The 16,709-nt window shown below is 40.9% G+C and overlaps 1 long non-coding RNA gene across 2 annotated transcripts in view; it reads right to left on the bottom strand.

The window, feature by feature from the left end:
- Positions 1 to 2,271: 2,271 nt before the first annotated feature.
- LOC139583067 (uncharacterized) overlaps positions 2,272 to 16,709 on the bottom strand; it is a 67,176-nt gene continuing 52,738 nt past the window's right edge. For both annotated transcript variants that reach the window (XR_011676475.1, XR_011676476.1), the window contains exon 5: positions 2,272 to 2,593. This is a non-coding gene — a long non-coding RNA (uncharacterized lncRNA). The remainder of the gene's footprint in view (positions 2,594 to 16,709) is intronic.

Below are 16,709 nucleotides of genomic sequence, written 5' to 3'. Positions count from 1 at the left end.
CCATACATTACTGTAGAGGCCACCTGTTGAAATGGTGGGTGGCTAATTCTAGGAGCGAGTTATGACACATGGGTCGGTGCTACACTCCCCTTGACAAACCAAACTACCCCTTACAACCTCCAACCGCCACCCTCAATACTTCAAGCCCCTCGCCCCCTCGGCCTGGCCCTGCCTGCACCCCCAGCCTGCACCCTGTTATGGCATCTTCCCTGATTGATGGAGCAGCCCCACTCAGGGTTAATTTACACTCATGAATTATGCATGCAGTGATGCCACCACTCCATTCTCTATCTCGCTCCATGGGGTGAGGCTACTTCATGGCAGAAATCATGACATTTCCCCTTTTCTCGTCACAACGGTTCTTCTCACATATAACATGGGGAGTGAGGATGGACTTGGAAGGGGCTTATTTTTAGATAATGACTGTAGAAAGGCTGGTGTCTTCTTTTTAGTATTTATTATTGAAACGTTGGAAATGGTAAATACTATGAATTAATAACATACAGATCTTCAGAGAAGAATCTTCATTATTTTTGCTGAAAATAGGTTTTTGTCTGTGAGGAAATAATGCCCATATATTGACAGAATGATGTTGTTGAGCAACCCTTTGTGCCTTAGCGGGTAGAAAATATGAACTTTACTGCTTTTGACACTGTCAGGTATTTGGCTGGATTAGCTGTAGAAAGCGCTGGTTTGAACTCTTTGTACAGATTGAACTTTCTGTGCACCACAGACTATGACATCATTAAGCTAGCATTTACAGATGATGCCACTAAAATTAATTTCACCTTGTACTTCAAATGTTGCACTTAAAGCAACGCACATTTTTTTTCAATTCAAGCTGTCCCTCTCACTCCTAAAATACACTTGATCCAGTATTTCAAAGACCCCATAACAACAAGAACTGTAAACAAAGTTGGGTTACTGAGGGAGAGTCCCTCACTGAAGATGCCACTCCAATCCATTGCCTGCTGCACAGCATGTAAGTAATAGACCGAAACTAGGTTTCAGATGTTACACACAACAGAAAGTATATCTTTTCAATTCAAGTTTTGCTTTGCAAACTGCCTTAAACCCCCTCACTCAAAGTCCGTCTCACATGTAAAATACACTTGATCTAGTCAAAGGCACAATAGAATCAAGAACTGTAAACAAAGTTGTATGTGTGACTTATAGGACATTCCTGAGAAAATGGGCGGAGTACCTCACTGACACACCCCTCAACCCCCCTGTACATCTTTGAAGTTAAGAGCGACCCGGCTGGGCGGGGTCAGTGTATGAACAGAGCCCCTGATGGGGGGGACAGACTGGTGATTGATGGTGCCCTGCCCAGTCGGAGACGTAGGAACAACCCCTGAAAGACAACATGTGCCACTTATTTTTGCGTGGTAGCCCACCTGCTATTTCTGTCCCGTCTCCACTGCGTCTCCATTTTTCAATGATGACAATTGTGGCGCACTGCAGTTTCCCAGGTCTGACTGCAGCTTGTCACTGCATGCAGGGAGTGCTACTGGACAATTTTATACTACTCCTACTATAAGTGAGTCCATGGTTGACCAAGCTCTCCAAGGTCTTGATAGGTTTGATCAGTACACCTTGCTTGTTATGTTCCTGAAGGGAAACAACACAACAAAAACAAATATTTCTTACCGTTTTTAATTGACCGCCATATTTTTATCTAAGGAACTAAAACATCTGATGCATTAGGAACAAGATACGCAAGATGTGTCTTGGAGAAGTCAAGAACAAGACGAGCTTTCAAATAAAACTTTAGCTGTTGACGTTGGTTATTGAGCTCTCATGGAGGTGGTAAAAGATGACAGGTTTTTGGAAACTATTTTGACACCCGACAGCAGGTATCAATTGTATAGCAAGGCTGAGCTAAATATCTGACTGGTGGACCACCAATCTTCCCCAGCTCTCCAATGTGTTGTTCCAGTCTCGATATTACTTCATAAAATCGGATGCGATGAATTGCCAGCTTCTATTTTTACACACTGTGACATCTAACCAGTCTGGTTGGGAGCAGGGATCCTAGCGGGGTTATTGACCTGGTGTTTATGAAGGGGAAAATGGCTGTAGCCCATTGTTAGTCACAAACACACACATTGGACATGAGACACAAGCACAAAGACTCACACAAAGCACGGAAGCACAAGCACAGACACATACGCCAGTCACACACGAACATGGGAGCGTGCGGGCGCTCACACACACTGTATTAAAAACCATGACTACTGGGTTGAGCAAATCACTAACCACAAACAGGCATTAACATGTACTGTACCGTGAGTGTATTATATCAAATAATATTTTCACAAAAACTACATTTCAGCCTTGAGTGTTGCAAGCCCAAATCCACAGACGGTGGAGAATAAAATCAGCACAGTGACAGATCGCACTCTCTCCCTCTCTCCCCTCTCCAAACAGTTATCTGTCAACAAGCAGTACCTTCATTAAAGTGAAACATATATGTGGTAAAAGGAGCCGTCTTCCATCTGTCCATAGTCATTAGGCTTCCCATTAGGTGAGACGTCTTCATTTCCTTGGAGGAGCCTTGTGACTGGATCTGGATAGAGCTGACTGCTGTGCACTGACAGAGAGAAACAAAAGACCGTCAGGTGTCCAGTCCCATCCACTCCACCGAGACATCCATTTTCATTAGACACGTCAAGAGATGTGCGGAATATATTTTCTATAGGACTTACATAGTTTGATCCAAATGGAACACACTCATAATGTGACAGTGTGGAAAAGGTATTGTTACGGTTGACAGAGATATTTGTCTCTCAGAAAACCCCTGTGACAAATTTCACCAAATGTATTTTTCTGTTTTATAGTGTTTTTTTTAATTATTGGGTGAGATAATGCTTCATTGTTGGCCTAGAACTGTCAGCTTCCCCTTGCGGTATGCATTTGTCATCATTTTTAGATGGAAAAGAAATGGAGCAAATACAATTTATTAATATATGTTGATGTAAATTAAGACAAACAGAAAACCACAGTTCCAGTACATCCCGCCTGTTCACATCTGAATAATGACGTACTAATTTTTGGGGGTGAAATATTTTTTTTTCATGATTAGGCTTCAGTAACCCAAGCAATTACAACAAATCATTAAACACCAAAGCTAATGAACAATTACATTATTTATTCATATATCCATGAAATCCAAGTCAGACCCGTTTAGTCGTGTTACTGCTCTGGTCTCGTGTGATTTCCTCCCTGACTATTTAGGAACTCCGCTCATTCTGGATCAGAAATGCGTCACAAATGACACCCTATTCCCCACATAGTGCACTACTTAACTAGGGAATAGGGTGCCATGTGGGATGATGACCTGGACTTTTGAATGAGATGATGATTGCCTCGCCTGGTTCACCAACTACTTCTCTGATCGAGTTCAGTGTGTCAAATCGGAGGGTCTGTTGTCCGGGCCTCTGGCAGTCTCTATGGGGGTGCCACAGGGTTCAATTCTTGGACCGACTCTCTTCTCTGTTTACATCAATGATGTCGCTCTTGCTGCTGGTGATTCTCTGATCCACCTCTACGCAGACGACACTATTCTGTATACTTCTGGCCCTTCTTTTGACACTGTGTTAACAACCCTCCAGGCGAGCTTCAATGCCATACAACTCTCCTTCCGTGGCCTCCAACTGCTCTTAAATACAAGTAAAACCAAATGCATGCTCTTCAACCGATCGCTGCCTGCTCCTGCCCGCCTGTCCAACATCACTACTTTGGACGGCTCTGACTTAGAATATGTGGACAACTACAAATACCTAGGTGTCTGGTTAGACTGTAAACTCTCCTTCCAGACTCACATCAAACATCTCCAATCCAAAGTCAAATCTAGAATTGGCTTCCTATTCCGCAACAAAGCATTCTTTACTCATGCTGCCAAACATACCCTTGTAAAACTGACCATCCTACCAATCCTCGACTTCGGTGATGTCATTTACAAAATAGCCTCCAAAACCCTACTCAATAAATTGGATGCAGTCTATCACAGTGCCATCCGTTTTGTCACCAAAGCCCCATATACTACCCACCACTGCGACCTGTACACTCTCGTTGGCTGGCCCTCGCTTCATACTCGTCGCCAAACCCACTGGTTCCAGGTCATCTACAAGACCCTGCTAGGTAAAGTCCCCCCTTATCTCAGCTCGCTGGTCACCATAGCAGCACCTACCTGTAGCACGCGCTCCAGCAGGTATATCTCTCTAGTCACCCCCAAAACCAATTCTTCCTTTGGACGCCTCTCCTTCCAGTTCTCTGCTGCCAATGACTGGAACGAACTACAAAAATCTCTGAAACTGGAAACACCTATCTCCCTCACTAGCTTTAAGCACCAGCTGTCAGAGCAGCTCATAGATTACTGCACCTGTACATAACCCATCTACAATTTAGCCCAAACAACTACCTCTTTACCTACTGTATTTATTTATTAATTTATTTTGCTCCTTTGCACCCCATTATTTCTGTCTCTACTTTGCACTTTCTTCCACTGCAAACCAACCATTCCAGTGTTTTTTTTTGTTTTTATTTTACTTGCTGTGTTGTACTCACTTCGCCTCCATGGCCTTTTTATATTTTTATTTATTTATACATATATTTGTTTGCCTTCACCTCCCTTATCTCACCTCACTTGCTCACATTGTATATAGACTTATTTTTTTCACTGTATTATTGACTATATGTTTGTTTTACTCCATGTGTAACTATGTGTTGTTGTATGTGTCGAACTGCTTTGCTTTATCTTGGCCAGGTCGCAATTGTAAATGAGAACGTGTTCTCAATTTGCCTACCTGGTTAAATAAAGGTTAAATAAATAAATAAAATAAAAGATCAGTCGTAGTAGTCCATTTTAAACGTCTACTTTAACATCTCATCATTTCTATTGAGAAGATGTGCTGTTCAGTTGTTAGTACTGAATTACTACTCATCAGTACTACACAAGAGCTACACAAAACCTACAAAACCTTGCTTTTGAGATCTGTAGTAAACCAGTAGTGATTTATGTAGTCATTTAAGTAGTTGTGAATGATACATTGGGATGTTTCACTACTGGAGAACACTACGTATTTCCTATAAAAATCACTACATAATTCTCCCTTAATGACCACTGTGTAACTACTGAGTTTGACTATCTACTACTTTAAACATACACAATTCCTACATGGTCACAACTGAATTACTACTTTGATCTGCAGATCTACTGCTGTGTGCCTACTCAATCCTACAACAGCCATGTGTAGTGTTGTGTCACTACAAAGCCTTTTGAATTACTATTGAAAACTTACACCTTTACTACTGTTTCCCTATTCAAAAATCACTACTGACGTCTCCGTGTATCACGACTAGTGCACGTGTTATTTCCTTAAGTTCTGTGGTTATATCATCAAGCAAGAAATAAGCTAATACGAACATAATTGCACATTTGTGTATTCATTAAATGAATTACATACGGAAAGGGGTGTATTTAGCCATTCGTTTGTAATCGATGTGGCAAGTTGTGAATCGTCCTTCATACACCAATAACCCTCCAATCAGTGCGATTGATTGTGAAGCTAGTGTTGTTGTTGCACTTTATTCAACCCTGCTCCTTTAGACAGTTACACTACAAGTCTACTTTCACACCAGAGGAGGCTGCTGAAGGGAGGACGGCTCATAATAATGGCTGGAACGGTACAAATAGAATGGCATCAAACACATAGAAACCATGTGTTTGATACCATTGCACTGATTCCACTTTAGCCATTACCACGAGCTTGTCCTCCTCAATTAAGGTGTCACCAACCTCCGGTGTTTCACACATACTATAGTCTGTCACCTCACCATCCACTTGCTTCAAATCTGTCCCCCGGTCATCCATTTTGGGATGCAGTCATCCCAATGAATGTGTAGTGACTTTTCATCACCTATTGAACATGCTGTGCGTAGCCTACAGTGCAGCCTACACATGCGACGCACGTGGAACGGACTCCATGTGCAAACTATTCGGTCCATGGAATGCATTATCGACCCACACGAAAACACCTGGTTTGAAAACAACAACAGTTTGTCAACCATTGAAATAGCTTCATCCAATAACTGAATTAAGTTACTCAAGCACAAAGGAGTGAGAGCTCGTTAATGTTGGAGTAGTTACTGAAAGTTTACAAAACAAAAAAGGGTTAAATGAGTGTAAATCTCACCACAGTCTTGCTCATCGACGCCTGCTGTCAGTTTCCATATGTACATCACTTCTCGATATTCCCCAATCATAGGACCAACAACTCCAGACACATTGCAAATCAAATGTTTCAGTCTATCTGCAGAGACATTTCACAGATGGCTGGGAGATGGTTTAAAGCTGGCTCTAACGTAAAGGCTCTATAGAACCTGGCCCCAGATGGAAGGGGAAAATAGACCATGCAGGCGTTAGCCAACAGAAACAACTGATGCTGCTGTCACAGGAAAGGATGTTGGTGGAGTGGAGCACGGTGCGGTCCAGAAGCCCGGAGTCAGCTGCCTGGGAGGCATGTGTGGGTGAGAGAGGAGCCAGACCTAGTCTACACAGGCTAAATCACAAGGCAGGTGCATTATGTCCCGGTCCATTTGTTTTTGGTTCCTGGGAGTGTGTTTGGGTGAGTGGGAATATAATGTACAGTGTGTGGTTATGTTTCTGTGTGTGTTTGAGTGTTTCAGACAGTCCTTTTTTTGTTCAAATAAAAAACAAAATGTTAGCCACAGTGTGCAATTTTATACACTATATACAACTTTCACAAGCAATATTTTGAGACTAGGAACGGTCCTGAGTCTGGGGCTGGGTTGCCTGTTGTCGGTATATAGTTGGTATGGAAGGTAAACTATGACCCCTTGTGTATGGAGTTAAACTGTCATAGATGTGCCATTGCATTGCATACAGCCCTACAGCTTTATACAGCCCTACATTTGGATCAAACCTCATCAAAACATGCCACAGAGTTCCAGGAAAACATCTGTATTACGTTAGGCAGCAAACTATTGCAAGGTATTTGTACAGCTACATCAATAGAATACACCAGGGACCTGATTGTGTGACCCATTTTGCAGATGGTGCTATGCGCTCCCAGGGTCACTGCTGTTGGGTCAGTATATCTATTTCTCCGTTCAAATCAACACACTAATTGGATCAGGCCATGTGGATTATCTACGTATCTTTTTCAACATGTCATGCTCATGGAGTAATGCTGGGTGGATACTTTCTCTCAGGGAACATTTGGAAACATGAGTATATTTTACACAGTGCAGATATTGTTTTGTTGTGAACTTGTACTTCACTTCAATCTGAAGTTGATTGTTTTTACGGTTAGTTGAAAATTACGTTGATGTGCTATTTGGTTATTAGTAATACATCATTGGCTTGGGATTTCATGCATTCATTTTGCTTGCTTGATTAAGAAAGAAAAGCCCTAACTTGAGATATGTGCATTGATGAGATTTACATGCGTAGGTCTCTATTAATTAGGCTACATAATCATTACCCATGTTTATGTAGAAAACTCAACTACTGTATAATGTCAAATATCTACAGGAAGTCAGAAATTTACATACACTTAGGTTGGAGTCATTAAAACTCATTTTTCAACCACTCCACACATTTCTTGTTAACGAACTATAGTTTTGGCTAGTCGGTTAGGACATGTACTTTGTGCATAACACAAGTAATTTTTCCAACAATTGTTTACAGACAGATTATTTCACTTATAACTCACTGTATCACAATTCCAGTGGGTCAGAAGTTTACATACACTAAGTTGACTGTGCTTTTAAACAGCTTGGAAAATTCCAGAAAATTATGTCCCGGCTTTAGAGGCTTCTGATAGGCTAATTGACATAATTTGAGTCAATTGGAGGTGTACCTGTGGATGTATTTCAAGGCCTACTTTCAAACTCAGTCCCTCTTTGCTTGACATTATGGGACAGGGAATTTTTACTAGGATTAAATGTCAGGAATTGTGAAAAACTGAGTTTAAATGTATTTGGCTAAGGTGTATGTAAACTTCCGTCTTCAACTGTATACACACGGTAGTGTACAAATAATGTCAAATATTTTACTAGTTTATTTCCCTGTTTTCATTTGAGTTGAGAAATTAGTGAGTTTAAGCATTGTGGTATTTGCCTGACGACTCACAATAGTCTTCCGTTGCTCTGTTGTTCGTAACAACAACAAAAAATGTCCCTGGGCGTGGCATAGCGTTTGGCTGGAGCAAGGAGTCTGGGTAGCCAGGCAATTGTAATATCCCATTCATAACGGCAAATCTCATAGCTATCTGTTTAAATGTTGTATCTTATCCTCTATATGATTTACCTATACTTTAATTCATCCCTACTATTTGTTCAAATGATATGATCAATATATGTATCTTACAGCGTGAAAGTAAAACATGAATAATCGTAGACGCAGAACTAGTGTGCACACTGCAGGCCATCCAGTCACTCCACTGTCAAAGTGTTTACCATGACAAAATCAGCTATGTGCGCGTGTGTGTGTATGAATAAGAGAAGCATGTTACTCAGAGGTCACGTCGTTCCAAAAAATATGCCACATTTGTCACAGTGCCCATCTTTGCCCTGTATAAAACGTCTAACTATTCATCATTGGCGAGACAGACAAAGATGTGAGTGTAGAGGCCTGGACGGCACATGGAATTCGTTTCATGGACTAAAAGATGGACTCTCTCTCTTATGAAGATCTATGACAACCTTCTTGGAGCCTGACTTCCTGGCCCAGTAAGGGACTGACAGCAGGGTGGAGTGGGTAGCCGGCGGACAGCTGATTTATGATCGCATTTATGGAGGTGGACACACAGTACATCCCCGTTTTGACATGTCCTTTTCCACCCCTCGCCCCTCAGACTCTCCGAAATGTGAGACCATCCTTAAAAGTCAGACAAATGATCCATGCCAACATGTGTCACTGGTTATTGAGGATTGCATAGATCAACCTACTGATACTACTGTACGGTACATTAAGCTATAGGCAAGAAGGTTGAGGTCCAGCCGGATATTATTCTAGTCCAATAACTAAAGGAGAATCCCCTCGTTAAATAAATAATGTGTAATCTGTTGAAACAAACGGCACAGATTAAATCTCATACTTTTATACTGAGAAAATGAACAAATGTGTGTCCTCAGTTGAGAAGTTTGGTGAAATGAGATGAAGTTGATCTCTGCTGTCAATAAAAACATGCCCAAGAGTGATCTTTGAGTCATATTCAATCCCTGGGGGGAAATATGTTACTAAATTACAGTCTGGAATTTTTATTATAAATTATATAAATACATAGGACTGATGCAGTTCATAAAACTGTATTAAGAATTGATGCGGTGGTATACGGTGTTGAATGGGGCCTTGCGTCAGGATTTAGAACCACCGTTAAAAGTCAAACACGGCATGAATTATGTAGAGGGGAAATATTGTTCCTTGCTCCTCCTCGTGTTTCGGGGGATGTTGTTAAGAGCAGAAACAAATCAAAAAGCGCTCCAACTTAGGTATCCATTTAGGAGCCGTTTGTATACATAAACACAGCTATGGAGGAATCGCACACAGGCAACAGGCATTTTACACATAAATAACATAGATGGACCATAAACTATTTGTACGGTGGTCAGTGATGCTGCTCTCCGATGTTTTGGAAAGCCTCTGTGGATGGCTGATATGAAATGAAGTGAACCCTGTTGTAAACTTAAATGGCTTTAAGTCTTATTCCAAATCCCTTTGCACTGTGTAAATCATACTGTTGGGAGCTACTTGGTTTTGGCACATAGTAAATCACAGCAACCCCACAGAAAAGGTTCATGTTTTGGGGTTAAAGCAGCGAAACTCCCATGATCTCCCCAGGTCAGGTCACTCCTCCTCCGCCTTTGAAACAGACAAGCTAGCTAGACCATAGATAAACAGTAGCATTATGGTACATTCTTCTGCTGGGGGGGATGTGGAAACAGACTATTTATGTAAATTGTGTCATTTATTTGGAGTTCCTGTGAAACTGCTTATTTTAGGAGCGCTTTGGTGATGATTTAGCTCAAGGAATGCGGTGGAGAATGAGCAGGGGTCTTTGCTCTCTTGCTGAGAACACGACACCCTATCACTCTGCTCGAGAGAATTTCCTTTCAGTGCTCAGGGAGCTTTAGATATGAAGTGGCCTTAAAACGCCATGCTAATGCTATCTGCATAACTCACATTTATCAGTTTCCTGAAAATATGTATGGCATGCAATTACTGGTTTTTAAATGTACTACAAGTGTACCACAGCATTCTGATATCATAGCATCATTCTGATTACATAGACCAGGGTTCTCCAACTAGAGGCCCGTAGGCCGAATTTGCCCCGCGGGTGGTTTTATTTGGCCCCCACATGTTTTCTGAGCATTGTTGGACATAAAAGACTGTAAAAACACCAGGAAATCAGCCCCAAGTGATTTTAATATTGGAAATCTGTTCCCAAGTATTCCCACGCATAATATAGAGACACGTGATCATATAAAAATGTAAGCAAGGTCTAAAATGATTATGTTTTAGTCAAATATATTTTCTGTTTGGGATTCTTGTGGTCAATTTGAGGTCTACAAATGATTTATAATTATGTTTGTACTTGTATTTGTGTGCAAAGCTGAGTGTGCAAAGCTGTCGTCAAGGCAAAGGGCGGCTATTTGAAGAATCTCAAATATAAAATATATTTTGATTTGTTTAACACTTTTTTGGTTACTACATGATTCCATATGTGTGATTTAATAGTTTTGATGTCTTCACTATTATTCTACATGTAGAAAATAGTAAAAATAAAGAAAAACCCTTGAATGAGTAGGTGTTCAAAAACTTTGACCGGTAGTGTACGTGTGTGTAGAGTGCGTGTGCTAGCGTTTGCGTGTGTATGCGTGTCTGTACCTGTGTGTGCACACATCTCTTCACAGTCCCCGCTGTTCCATAACGTGTATTTTATCTGTTTTTGCATCAGTTACCTGATATGGAATAGAGTTCCATGTAGTCATGGCTCTATGTAGTACTGTGCGCCTCCCATAGTCTGTTCTGGACTTGAGGACTGTGAAGAGACCTCTGGTGGGGTATAAGATGTCTTGTGGGGTATGCATGGGAGTCCGAGCTGTGTGCTAGTAGTTTAACTTCTTATGGCTGCAATCCCGTTAACGGGAAGATATGACAACAGCCAGTGAAAGTGCAGGGCGCCAAATTCAAACAACAGAAATCTCAATTAAAATTCCTCAAACATACATGTATCTTATACCATTTTAAAAGGTAATCTTGTTGTTAATCCCACCAAAGTGTCCGATTTCAAATAGGCTTTACAGCGAAAGCACCACAAACGATTATGTTAGGTCACCACCAACTCACAGAAAAATTCAGCCATTTTTCCAGCCAAAGAGAGGAGTCACAAAAAGCACAGAGATAAAATGAATCACTAACCTTTGATGATCTTCATCAGATGACACTCATAGGACTTCATGTTACACAATACATATATGTCTTGTTCGATAAAGTTCATATTTATATCCAAAAACCTCAGTTTACATCAGCGCCATGTTCAGAAATGCCTCCAAAATATCCGGAGAAATTGCAGAGAGCCACGTCAAATAACAGAAATACTTTGATGAAAGATACATGTTTAGATAGAATTAAAGATATACTTGTTCTTAATGCAACCGTTGTGTCAGATTTCAAAAAGCTTTATGGCAAAACACAATATTCAATAATCTGAAAACAGCGTTCAGCCACAAAAGCAAGCCATGCAGTTACCCGCCAAATTGTGCAGTCAACAAAACTCATAAAAAGCATTATAAATCTTCACTTACCTTTGCTGATCTTCGTCGGAATGCACTCCCAGGACTCCCACTTCCACAAGAAATGTTTGTTTTGTTCGGTAATGTCCATTTTGTATGTCCAAATAGCTATTTTTGTAGCGTGTTTGGTAAACAAATCCAACGTCAGGAAGCGCGTTCACTAACACCTGACGAAATGTCCAAAAGGTCCGTAACAGTCAGTGGAAACATGTCAAACGATGTATTGAATCAATCTTTAGAATGTTTTTAACATAAATCTTGAATAACGTTCCAACCGGAGAATTACATTGACTTCAGATGAGCGATGGAACAGAGCTCCCTCTCATGTGAACGCGCATGGTCAAAGAATGGTCAGGTTTTTGCCTGCCATATGAGTTCTGTTATACTCACAGAAATAATTGAAACAGTTTTAGAAACTTCAGTGTTTTCTATCCAATACTAATAATATGCATATATTAGCAACTATGACTGAGGAGCAGGCCGTTTACTCTGGGCACCTCTGTGCACCTTTCATCCAAGCTACTCAATACTGGCCCTGCAGCCATAAGAAGTTAAACAGACATCTTGGTGCATTCAGCTTGTCAACACTTCTTACAAAAACAAGTGGTGATGAAGTCAATCTCTCCTCCACTTTGAGCCATGAGAGATTGACATACATGTCTTTAATGTTAGCTCCCCGTGTAGATTTAAGGGCCAGTCATGCTGCCCTGTTGTGAGTCATTTGTAATTTCCCTAAGTCCCTCTTTGTGGCACCTGACCACATGACTGAACAGTAGTCAAGGTGCGACAAAACTAGGGCCTGTAGGACCTGCCTTGTTGATAGCGTTGTTAAGAAGTTAAGAAGGCAGAGCAGCACTTTATTATGGACAGACTTCTCCCCATCTTAGCTTCTGTTGTATCAACATGTTTTGACCATGACAGTTTACAATACAGGGTTACTCCAAGCAGTTTAGTCCCCTTAACTTGCTCAATTTCCACATTATTCATTACAATATTAAGTTAAGGTTTAGGATTTAGTGAATGATTTGTCCCAAATACAATGCTTTTAGTTTTTGAAATATTTAGGACTAACGTATTCCTTGCCACCTTTTCTGAAACTAACTGCAACTCTTTGTTAAGTGTTGCAGTCATTTCAGTCACTGTAGTAGCTGACGTGTATAGTGTCGAGTTATCTGCACACAGACACACTGGCTTTACTCAAAGATTGAAAAAAGTAAGGGGCCTAGACAGCTGCCCTGGGAAATTTCTGATTCTACCTGGATTATGTTGGAAAGGCTTCCATTAAAAAACACCCTCTGTTCTGGCACCCCGACCATCCGCCCAATAAAAAGATCCTCCCGCGACTGAATCTAGTTGATGATCTCTGACAGACTGTCAACAATGTCATTGTAACGGCCATCGTTGCATGAAGAAGTGGACCAAAGCGCAGCGTGGTAAGTGTTCATGATTTATTCATAAAACTGAACACTGAATAACAAAAAACAAAGAGAACGAACAAAACCGAAACAGTTCTGTCTGGTGCAGACACAAAACAGAAAACTACCCACAAAACACAGGTGGGAAAAGGCTACCTAAGTATGGTTCTCAATCAGAGACAACGATAGACAGCTGCCTCTGAGAACCACACCCGGCCAAACACACAGAAATAGAAAACATAGAACACAAAACATAGAATGCCCACCCAAACTCACGCCCTGAACAAACCAAAATAGAGACATAAAAAGGATCTCTAAGGTCAGGGCGTGACAATCATAAACAGCTAATCTAGCCTAGTTTCTATTGGTTGACTTCTGGATGAGGTAATTCATTATCTGACATGTAGCTCAAAAGTGTTGCAATGGACCAGCAATATATTTTTATGGTGAAAATCTGCCTTGAAGTTGCAGAGCTGCAGAGAAACCCCAATCATTAGTCATATAGGAGCACACACAGCAAGGACTTGATCCACTACAAGACATGTATTCATAAAGACAGGTTGTTGATGGAGACAGACATGGTAATGATTGTCTGTGTGGCAAACAAATTCACACGTGTGTTTGGTCATGTGTTGAAACGCCAGAGGAGTGCTCAGAAAAGCCACTTTGTATTGCAAAACAAAAACATTGCTTGTCAGTTGTCAGCGCTCACGCCTACAGAGGACCGTCACCAACAAATTGTTTGCGTCAGCTGAGGGATAGGACGTGGGGCCCTGTTGTGGTTTTGAAGTATGGATCAATGTCAAGTATAAAGTCATAGCTTGGCGTGAGGAGGGATGGGGGGAGGCGTCTGGAATCTAAATGACGTTGATTCCTCCATTTTGCGGGCCTCGGCAGACCCCTGTGACTGGGTAGGGTTATGTTCAGAGCCTCTGGGTTTTCAGGGTCACAGGCTCATGTCCCAGGACGGCCACAGCTGTCTTACGGCTGGGCCTCTGCCTCCCTCTGCTCCCACTACATTATCATCTCCCCTGCTTTTACTGAAGGAAGGGAACTAACATGAATCCCAACTTTGTCTTTGTATTCTATTCTGTTATTGTTTCACAGTTTTTTTGTTAAACGCAAAATAATACTTTGTGAATTTCTCTTTATAACTTCAGAAAATATAAATAATAAACATTTAAAAAATTTAAAATATATATATATATTAAGGGTCTGAAACTCTAGACCCCTAAAACTCAACTCTGAACCTCAAAGCCAGGTCCACTGCTTTCCCCCCTCCATTGTTCCCCTCCAATCAAGGACTGATTTAGACCTCGGACACCAGGTGGGTGAAATGAATTATCAGGTCGAACAAAATACCAGCAGGCTCTGGACCTCATAGGGTAAGAGTTGAATACCCCGTCTCTAGAACATAGATTGATCTCCCCATTGTATTTTCCAGTTCATATTCACCCCTATGCACGCCCCTTATTCCAGGGCTTACTGCCTGTTGAATCCTATGTGACATTCTTGAACCATCCACAACACTGTGAACAGATTGGACCTTTGACCTTTAGCAATGACACCGAACCGCTTTGCCGGCGCCAAGAACTACATTTGGGTTGTGACTACGAGATGAGTCACTGTTTTGTCAAACACTGCAATTTCCTGCCACTTACGAGCATGTCACGCTCATCTAGAATTACATTTACACAAATTTAAAATGTGAATATTAAATAGGTTAAGGCAGGCATAAAAACAAGGATTTGTTGATCTCCCACATATTGAACGAATCAAGGTCATATTCAACCGTAATTAAAGCATATACTGTAAAACCATTCCAATATCCCGTTGCCTTTCATTTGGTAACTAAAACAAACAAACAAGTAAAACCCCTGACAACATCCTTACCCATGCTCCTTTTTAATAAAACAATGTTAATATCATCTGCACGTCATTTCACATCTGTACTAAAGAGGACATGACACTGTGTACATGTCCTTGACAGAGTGCGTAATAAACAACACACATATTATACAGCAGAAGCGTGTGACGCTAAGGGGAAATAAAGTCTAGAACGAGTGCGGTTGCTAAATGATTTCTTGATTAGACTCTGGAAAGTCATTAATAATGTGCCTCTCTCCTCCTGCAGTTCCGCTGTACGTAATTTCATTTACTATCATCATAAAGGATGAGAGGGTCTCCCAGCTCATCTGTGGCAAATTAATGGCTGTTGCCCTGAAGAATATGCCAGGCAATACTATGCAAGTGTCATTCCTCTGTCTTACTGTGGCCGTTAAGGTGATGTCTCCAAAACATGCTTCCCACGCACATTGTGTGTAGTAGTAGTTTTAAACATTTTTTATATATTTTTTTTTCTTCTTCCCCAGAGCATATATATTTTAGTGTTCCTACAAGAGATACGGTAAAGGTGATGGGGGAGAACGTTTTTATTTACTTTTGTAATAACTAATCTGACTGCGACAAGAGACGAACTCTGATGTACAGTAACATAAAAGTGAACTCTAAGACATCGTTACTCCTTAAATCCTTGATGATAAATAATCCACCACCAATGCGCCTTTAACCTTGTATCAGTATTCTGTTTAGCTTTCTGCATAGGAACCAAACGCTAAATTTAGCCCTGCAACTGGCATTGCTAATTAATAATTTAGGATACATACACTGATATGGTATTTACACCAGCTGTGCACCAAGTCAGAATCTGAAACTGGAATAGCCTGCATTATAATGAGAAATATTCTAAACATATACTCCTAAATATGCAATCACGCTGAGAAGCAACTCAAATTTATTAGTAGACACTTTTCAAAGTGAAATGACCAAACTTTTATTGTGGACCGGATCAAGGATAACTTGCGGAGGGCTCATTTCTGTGCATTGAGCTTTATATATTATAAGATGGGTTATATTTTGATGCTAATTTATTTATTTTGACATCTAATCAGTACGCGGCATACTCTGAAAACACATTCTGGTCCTAGGGCTTACTTTTCATTTTGTAATGAAAGGTATGTCTCACAGTAGAGTGAACATGACTTAGCTCTGTGCATATAAGGCTGTAAATTCAGAAAGGCTTTCATCAATTTCTACATTTTGTCCAGATAATACCGGCACCTCTCGATTGAACATGAAAACAAAAGCAATGACCGCACGCCAAAAACAATCTTTTATATTATATCTTTCATAAGTACTTCCGATTACTAGGAAAATAACCAATATCCCAGCTGAGCCAACAACTGCCTTCTCAAATACAAGGCCGAGGTCAAATAGTCACACCGTACACAGAGATTGCTTGAGTGTGTGTGTGCACGCGCACGTATCTGTGTGTGTGTGTGTGTGTGTCCACCATTCTGTAACACTAATTCTTTACATCACTGGCTCTTACAGCTTGCTCGGGTCGACATGCATTCACAAATTATGCGTACTGTGATGTTAAATTGTAGTAATTTTAATCAATATACTGTA

The sequence above is a fragment of the Salvelinus alpinus genome, chromosome 8, assembly GCF_045679555.1.
Source record: "Salvelinus alpinus chromosome 8, SLU_Salpinus.1, whole genome shotgun sequence".
NCBI classification, from domain to species: Eukaryota; Metazoa; Chordata; class Actinopteri; order Salmoniformes; family Salmonidae; genus Salvelinus; species Salvelinus alpinus.
The sequence above is the reverse complement of the archived record's forward strand: the minus strand, read 5'-3'. Positions and strand labels throughout refer to the sequence as shown.